General features: G+C 48.9%; 1 protein-coding gene across 1 annotated transcript in view; it reads right to left on the reverse strand.

The window, feature by feature from the left end:
- The window catches only part of CDKL5 (cyclin dependent kinase like 5), a 145,061-nt gene extending 143,103 nt beyond the window's left edge, over positions 1-1,958 (reverse strand). Inside the window, exon 1 of the mRNA XM_054695903.1 lies at positions 1,847-1,958. The gene's annotated coding sequence lies outside the window, so the exon portion shown is untranslated. The remainder of the gene's footprint in view (positions 1-1,846) is intronic.
- Between the last annotated feature and the right edge of the window lie 5,321 nt (positions 1,959-7,279).

Here is a 7,279-nt window from a genome sequence, read left to right on the forward strand (position 1 = left end):
TGGAATGATTCTTTTTATTTAACATGCCCTCTCAGAATTCTATCATTTAATACAGCCAAACTGAATTATTTTTCCTAATTAGGTTTCCTTGTACTTGTGAAATGCTCAGCATACACTGTGCTGGCAGCTTTAGTTCTACAGTTCTCTTCTAGCTCCTTCCCCTCTCACTTATCCCCAACACCCCCCACCCTCCACCCCAGGAAAAAAAAAAAAAAAGATTTCCTTCCCAAATGTTCTCTTCTCTGCATTTGTCAACAGAAACACCCACTGGTGGTGTCAAACTGGTAATACTGCTGCAGGCTTCCTTACTCCTGTTCCAGTGTCAACGCCAAAAATGCTGAAACCGAAAATAGCACTTTTAATAAAGAAATGGAAAGGCTCGCTAAGGTACTCGACTATCATTTTCTCAAAAAGAGGCACACCTTTAAAAAAAATATTAATGAACGCTAATTGAGTTGTCAAATATCAGATTATACCACACACCCCCCCCAACACTAAATATAAATATAGAGGAACAAGGTAAACATAGGTTCTTCACATTTTATGAATAAAATATTTTTAAATGCTTACAGGAATTAAAAACAAATTTGCCTCTAAATGTCATTCACCTATAAATTCCGTATAGCCTGGGTAAAGATGTCTTTTCTGCAACCCTCTGGCAAGAAAGGAACAAGCTGGAAATGTTCCAGCAGATGTTACCTGAAACAATAATCCTATTCTATACACATTAATGTCTCCTATTTCAGTCAAATGCTGTCAGGCAAATTAATTTGTGTAATCTTTTACATTAACTACAGAACCGTTATGTCCAAACAAACCTAATTCGGATGCAAGGGAAGAAATTATTTTGTGTCTGCAAGACTTTCTGAAATCAGCTTAAATTTCAGCTAATTAAAATAGATTGTGTTAACAGAACACTGATCTGCAACTACTTAAATATCACAGCATCCGTCTAAGCTCGCGGCGAAGATACTGAGCTCAGGCTTTCCTCGCTCGGGCATCTGTGCTTGAACACTCATGTGAGGCGGAAAAAAAAACAAAACCCTCAAGGAAGAGCCGCCTTTACACTGAAATGTGTTCAGGTTCTTTTTTCCCCCCAACGTGGGCTCAAAACGTGTCAACGCCAGCAGGACCTGCTCGTTCTGGGAGAGAGTGCCCAAGCCCCGGATTTCATTTCTACCAGGGTCCAGAGGGTACGACGGTGTGGTGAGGGGCCAATTTCTACTGCGCCCCACTCTGCCAGTCGTGAACTTCATGGCAACGGCGGAAACTTGTTCCGGGAGGTTGAAGGTGCCGCGGGGCGGGCGGTGAGTCCCTCGCCCACCCTCGCGGGCAACCAAGGTCAGCAGGGCCGGGGAAGCGACTGGCAGTCCGCGGCGGGTCCCGGGTCCCGGGCTTCCTCGCCACTCCGGCTGGGGGCTCCTCGGCGCAGGCTCCTCCTCGGCGCCGGCGGGAAGGGCTTCCCTCGCCGCAAGCCCGGGGAGCTCGCGCTGCGGGGGCGGCGGGGCGGGGACGCCGCAGACCCGCTGCCGAGGGGAACCCCGCGGGGCGGCCTCGATCCGCCGCCCCACCTCACACCCATCGGTTTCCCCACACCCCAAAATACAGACCCAGTCCCTCTGCAGGGAGCCCTTGCAGCGCCTCGCTGAGCCCCTGAGGAGGGGCCACTCCAGGCTGGGGCGCGCTCGCAGCTTCTCCCCGTTTGGGGGGACCGGTGCCGCCGCCCCTTCTCCCGCCTGCCCGGGGGATCGGGTGGGTCCCCTCTCGGGAGAAAGCAGCTGAGTGGGCGCGGGACCGACGTGAGGGCCAGAAGGTGTGGCGGGAGGGTGGCGGCGCGACTACTCACCGCGCCGAGTTCCCCACCTCCAGCCGGGGACCCCAGAGCTCCAGAGCCGCCGTCGCCGCTTCACCTTCCCCAGCGGCAGCGACAACTAACCGAAACCTCCGGCCCCGCCCTCTCGCAGGGGCGAACGCGCAGCCTAATTTGCTAACTGCCCCGCCCCGGCCGGCCCGCGCGGGCCAATGGAGAAGCGCCTCGGGCCCCGCCAGGTCCCGCCCATGCCCCGCCCACTTCCGCGGGAGCCAATGTGGAAGGGCCGCTGGTCCTGCTCTCGGGCTCGCGCGCCCCGCCCGCGCCGCTCGTGCCCGGATCCCCGAAGCCGAGGACCCCTGGTCCCTTGTAGCGAGCCCGCCTGCGCGCGCACGCGCCTCCACGCGCTCCAGGTTTGGTTGCCCCGCCAGGCCTAGCAACCTGGGCCGGGCGGCGGGATGGGCGGGGCCCGAGACGCGAGCTGCCGGGGAGGGGGGGCGGAGATCGTGACTGGGAATGGGGCGGCTGCAGGGATGCGGGACCGAGGCGGCCCGGGAGTCCGCCTGTCACTGCGGAAAAAAAGGGGGAATCCTGCCTGCGGCGCAGCTATCCTGCCTCCCTCCGTCGGGACTCGTGCGGGAGGGGGAGGGGGGGGTCGGGGAAGTGAGGAAGAGCACATTCGGGACGGCAGCGGAGGCACTTCTTGGAAATAAAGGACGGAAGACAGTTATCTCTGTCGTTGGTAAAAATGATATTGCGATCCATTGCTTCTGCTGCCCAACTGTTGCCGCTACGCGTGCACACACACATGCATGTATACGCACACATGCACACACATTCGCACGTCCACTGATCCCTCAGCTTGCGATCCCTCGGGTGAATCAGGAGCAAAGAACTAGTAGCCTAAGCCTTCCCGACCCCGCAGCTGGAAGCAAGCAAACGGCTGTTAGATGCTAGCTGGCGGCCGCGGCAGCGACCTATAGCTCCGCTTGGGTCCAATGCTCCGCCACACAAGATTCCCCAGTCGGCATGAAAGCAATGAAGTCATCGCCCAACCAACAGAAATGTAAAGATCTTAATACCCGTCATGGAGCAGGTTTCCAATGAGGATGAAGAGGTGATGAAATGGAAGGAGATACCATTCCAATGCCACTTTTTGAAAATTAAGAAAAAAAATGTAAACACATTGTGGATCGACCTATGCAAATCCACTTAAGAAAACAAAGACGGAAAAACAGGGTGGTGTTTTTTTTCCTGGTTTTTAGGAAAAGCACAGAAAATAGACTGCATGAGGTCATAGCAGCCACCAAATTAGAAATATGCAGTACTGTAATGGGAAATAGATAACTTGGATAAAATCCACTTCATCTATTCCTGTCTTGAATATGGTAACAATATGTAGCAATATGCTGGGTTTGGCCACTCCGTGCTAAGCCAATAGGGTTTTCTTTTCTTAACATGGTGAATATTTGATGAGGAAATGAAGATGCTGGTTTTCCCTTCAGCTTTTTTTCAGGAAGCATATTAGAAAATTTTACAGCTAGGAACAGTGGATTAGCAGTGAGGGAAAATGGAGTCAGAGGCAAGGGCTGAGAGCTTTGCTGAGTCTCCTGCCTCCTCCAGATGCAAAGTAACAGTGCTGTGACCTCAACTTTCACCCACTTGGAGCCAGAATTCCTGGGGCAATGGCTCCATTTTTATCCCAGTGTGTCGCTGCCTTTGTCCCAGGAATTGCAGCAGCATTACCTTTAAATCGAATGAAGAATGATTTATCTGTGTAGAATCCTAACAAGATAAGGTAAGGCCAATACCTGAATATCTGTTGATACAGGTCCACTTTGGGATGTTTGTTTTCATCTGGTTTTGAGTAGTGAGGGAGTTAATTGCAATTTTGATTGAAATCATATATTTTCTAGAAGGTTACTAAGAGTTCACAAGTCCCATGCTTCGATTTAACCGAGCTCTTTCCTTATGTAGAACGCACATTAATATATAGCACTGAATGAATGCCTGCTCTGTGCCAAGAACTTGACATACATTAATAGTTGCCAGATAAAATACAGGAGGCCCATGAAATTTGAATTTCAGATAAACAATGAATAATTTTTAGTATAAGTATGTATTTGTATCCTGGATACTTGCAGCATAAGGGTAGGAGACTAAATAAGTTTTCTAATCATTCTCAAAAAAATTTTTTTCTCAAAATGTCTCTCTGGGCCCCAGACCTCATAATTCAATCAGGATTTGGGAGGAAAAACTAAGAACCAAATCAATGGGTAAATTTGTAGTGTGTGTAGAAAGAGATGCATATACTTACACTAAGAAATTATTTGCAGGGGCCTCCCTGGTGGCACAAGGGGTTAAGCACCGCACTATGAAGCAGTCTGCAGCCTCTGCAGCATGAGTTCAATCCCCGCGGCCAGGGAGCAACCCACATGGTGCAGCAGACCTCTCCTGACTCGCCTGCTGCTCCCCTCAGCAGTGTACTTCGGTCAATCTGCCTTGTTCTATTCCCTGCTCTGTCTCAGGTGAATCCTCTCACCCTCCAGCACATCTGGCCTGTACCCCGATTCTTATATAAAAATAAATTAATCTTTAAAAAAAATAAATAAAAATTATTTGCAGTTTATCTGAATTTCAAACTTAACTAGGCATTCTCTATTTTTATTTGCTAAATCTGGCAATCCTACATACATCATCTCTGAGTCTGATGACTCTCTGCCAGATTCTCTGTTAGGTCACCATTTTCCAGAGGAAACAACAATTTCAGAGCCGCCTCAGCATCTGTTTGCTCCTGTTTCCTAATAGAACCCTAACTGTGCTCAGGTATCCACTCCATCTGCACTTCCTGAGCAGTGGGTGCTGATTAGCCTTAGTTAACCAATGTGTGACCCAATTAGACTAAAGGAAAACACATAACATGCCTTGGTTTGGGAGAGAAGCTTTCCCTGTCTATCCTGCTGGATGAACAAAGAAGCAAGTATGCTGGTTCCCACTGGCAGCCATCTGATGACTAGAAAGACAACCAGCCTTTGGTCAAAGCCTCTACACTAAGTAAGACAGAGTTGGAAATAAAAGGAAAAAACTGGCCTCCCTGGTGGCGCAAGGGGTTGAAATGTAACCTATGAAGCTAGCCGCAGCCACTGAAGCACGAGTTCGATCCCCCGCCAGGGAGCTACCCACATGGCGCAGCAGACCTCTCCTGTCTCGCCTGCTGCTCCCCCCAGCAGTGTATTTCAGTAAATCCGCCTGTTCCATTCCCCACTCTATCTCTGGTGACTCCCCTCACCCCCTATACCTCTGGCCTGTACCCCAGTTCTTGTACACATATATAAATCTTTAAAAAAAATAAAATAAAAAATAAAAGGAAAAAACTGAGTTGCTTCCTTAAACAAATTCTGCCTTTTCTTTGCATTGAAGACAGTCTGAATTAGAGTTCCTGATAGATGACTCAGAAGTGTCCTGCCACAGATGTTATAGCTCACGGGTCCCAACAATAAATAAATAAGTGGTCAGCAAGATGTAAGATGTTTTTATCCTGGATAGATGTGGGACAACTCTAGAAGAGTAAATGAGCCTCTAAGCACTGTCAAAAAGTATTTATGGGGCCTCCCCGGTGGCGCAGCGGTTGAGCGCTGGGTTGCGAAGCTGCCCTCAGCCTCTGCAGCGCCGGCTCGATCCCCGGCTCGATCCCGGCTGCTCCCCGGCCACCGGAGGAGGGTCCCACATGGCGCGCAGACCTCTCCTGCCGCCCGCTGCTCCCCTCAGCAGTGTCCTTCGGTCCTTCTGCTGCTCTGCTCCCCGCTCTGGCTCTGGTGAATTCTCTCACCCTCCCGCGCTTCTGACTGTGCCCAGTGCATGTGTAAACAGAACAAACAAATAAATAAATAAATAAACATGCCTCTATAAAAAAAAATTAAAAAAAAAAAGTATTTATGAAATGCTCATCTCAACCTATACCTTCTAATGCAATCAAAATCTAGGAGAAAATAATAAGAATCAAATCGACGTGTAAATGTGTAGTGTTTGTAGGAAGAGGTGAGTATTAGTTAATCCTTGGCCCTTCTCAGACCTTACGTCAGACTATCAGGTATTACTTGTTTTCATTTAAAGTTCATGCCATTTGGGAAAATGTCATTTTAGAAATGTGAGTCTAGTCCCTCGTTTTAAACTATTACAACCTGTATCCCTGTCCTCCAGGCATTGAGTTTAACCATGAACAGTATAGAAGGAATAGAAACATCAGCTTCAGGGCCTCCCTGGTGGCGCAAGGGGTTAAGTTCTCAGCACTATGAAGCTATCCACAGCCTCTGCAGCATGAGTTCGATCCCCGGCCTGCCAGGGAGCAACCCACATGGCGCAGCAGACCTCTCCTGTCTCGCCTGCTGCTCCCCTCAGCAGTGTATTTCAGTCACTCTGCCTGTTCTGCTCCCCACTCTGTCTTGGGTGAATCCTCTCACCCCCTGCACCTCTGGCCTATGCCCCAGTTCTTGTATGCATAAATAAATAAATCTTTAAAAAGTCCTTTTAAAAAAAAGAAAGAAAGAAGAAACATCAGCTTCAAAAGACCCAAGTGGGAAAACCACACCAGAAGAGAATGGCCTAGGAAAGTGATGGTTGGCAAGGCAGTATGGCTTAGTGGTTAGAACCCTGGACTTAGGAACCAGATCTAAATTCAAAGAGCAGCTCTTGTTATGTCCTTGGGCAAACTGCTTAATTTCTCCGTGTCTCTGTTTCCTCCTCGGTAAAACAGGGATGATGATGATGATGATGATAGTGTCTCCCTCATAGGCCTGAGTGAGTAACGATTAGTGAAATGCTTAGCAGAGCTTCTGGCCCATGGCAAGACTATGAGAATTAGCTGTTCTTGAGCAGGCTCAGTTCCATGGGGCTCAGTTTCATCAAGTTTTTGTTTTTTTTTCTAATCACTGCATATTTTGCTTTGTGTGTTTCTTCACATCATGGACAATCTCTCTGACTTTCGGGTCTTTTTCATCTATTAAAAATCAATCCAGGTAAAACCTGAATGTTGTGTTTGATTTTTAACTGCTCCCCCCCCCACCCCCCATCGTCACCTGCCTGGCTTGTGGCTCAAGGCATCTAAAGTGATCACAGGGTGTGATCGGCCCTTTCCTATCTACTCTAGTTCTTTGGAAGGCATGATCAGTTCCCCCACCAAACCTAGCTTTCCTGATCACAGGGGTTCCTGTGAGGTAGAGGGGGAAGGAACCACCAACATTTCTCTTACTAACTCATGAATGGCATCCACCTCCCCCATTCCCAGTCACTTCTCCACTACTCTCCCATCTTGGCTACAGTTGACCTCTGTAGAGCGGGCATTAGAACGACAGGAGTAGATCCCTCTCCCAGCTTCTAGTCACCACCCAAAGCTTCTAATTTTTAGGGTTACATGCCCCACAGAAGCCCTCCTCCTAGGAGGGGCAACAAGAAAAATCTCTTTTAAAAATA

The sequence above is a fragment of the Talpa occidentalis genome, unplaced genomic scaffold (genome assembly GCF_014898055.3).
Source record: "Talpa occidentalis isolate TD23 unplaced genomic scaffold, MPIMG_talOcc4v2.1 talOcc4.15, whole genome shotgun sequence".
NCBI lineage: Eukaryota > Metazoa > Chordata > Mammalia > Eulipotyphla > Talpidae > Talpa > Talpa occidentalis.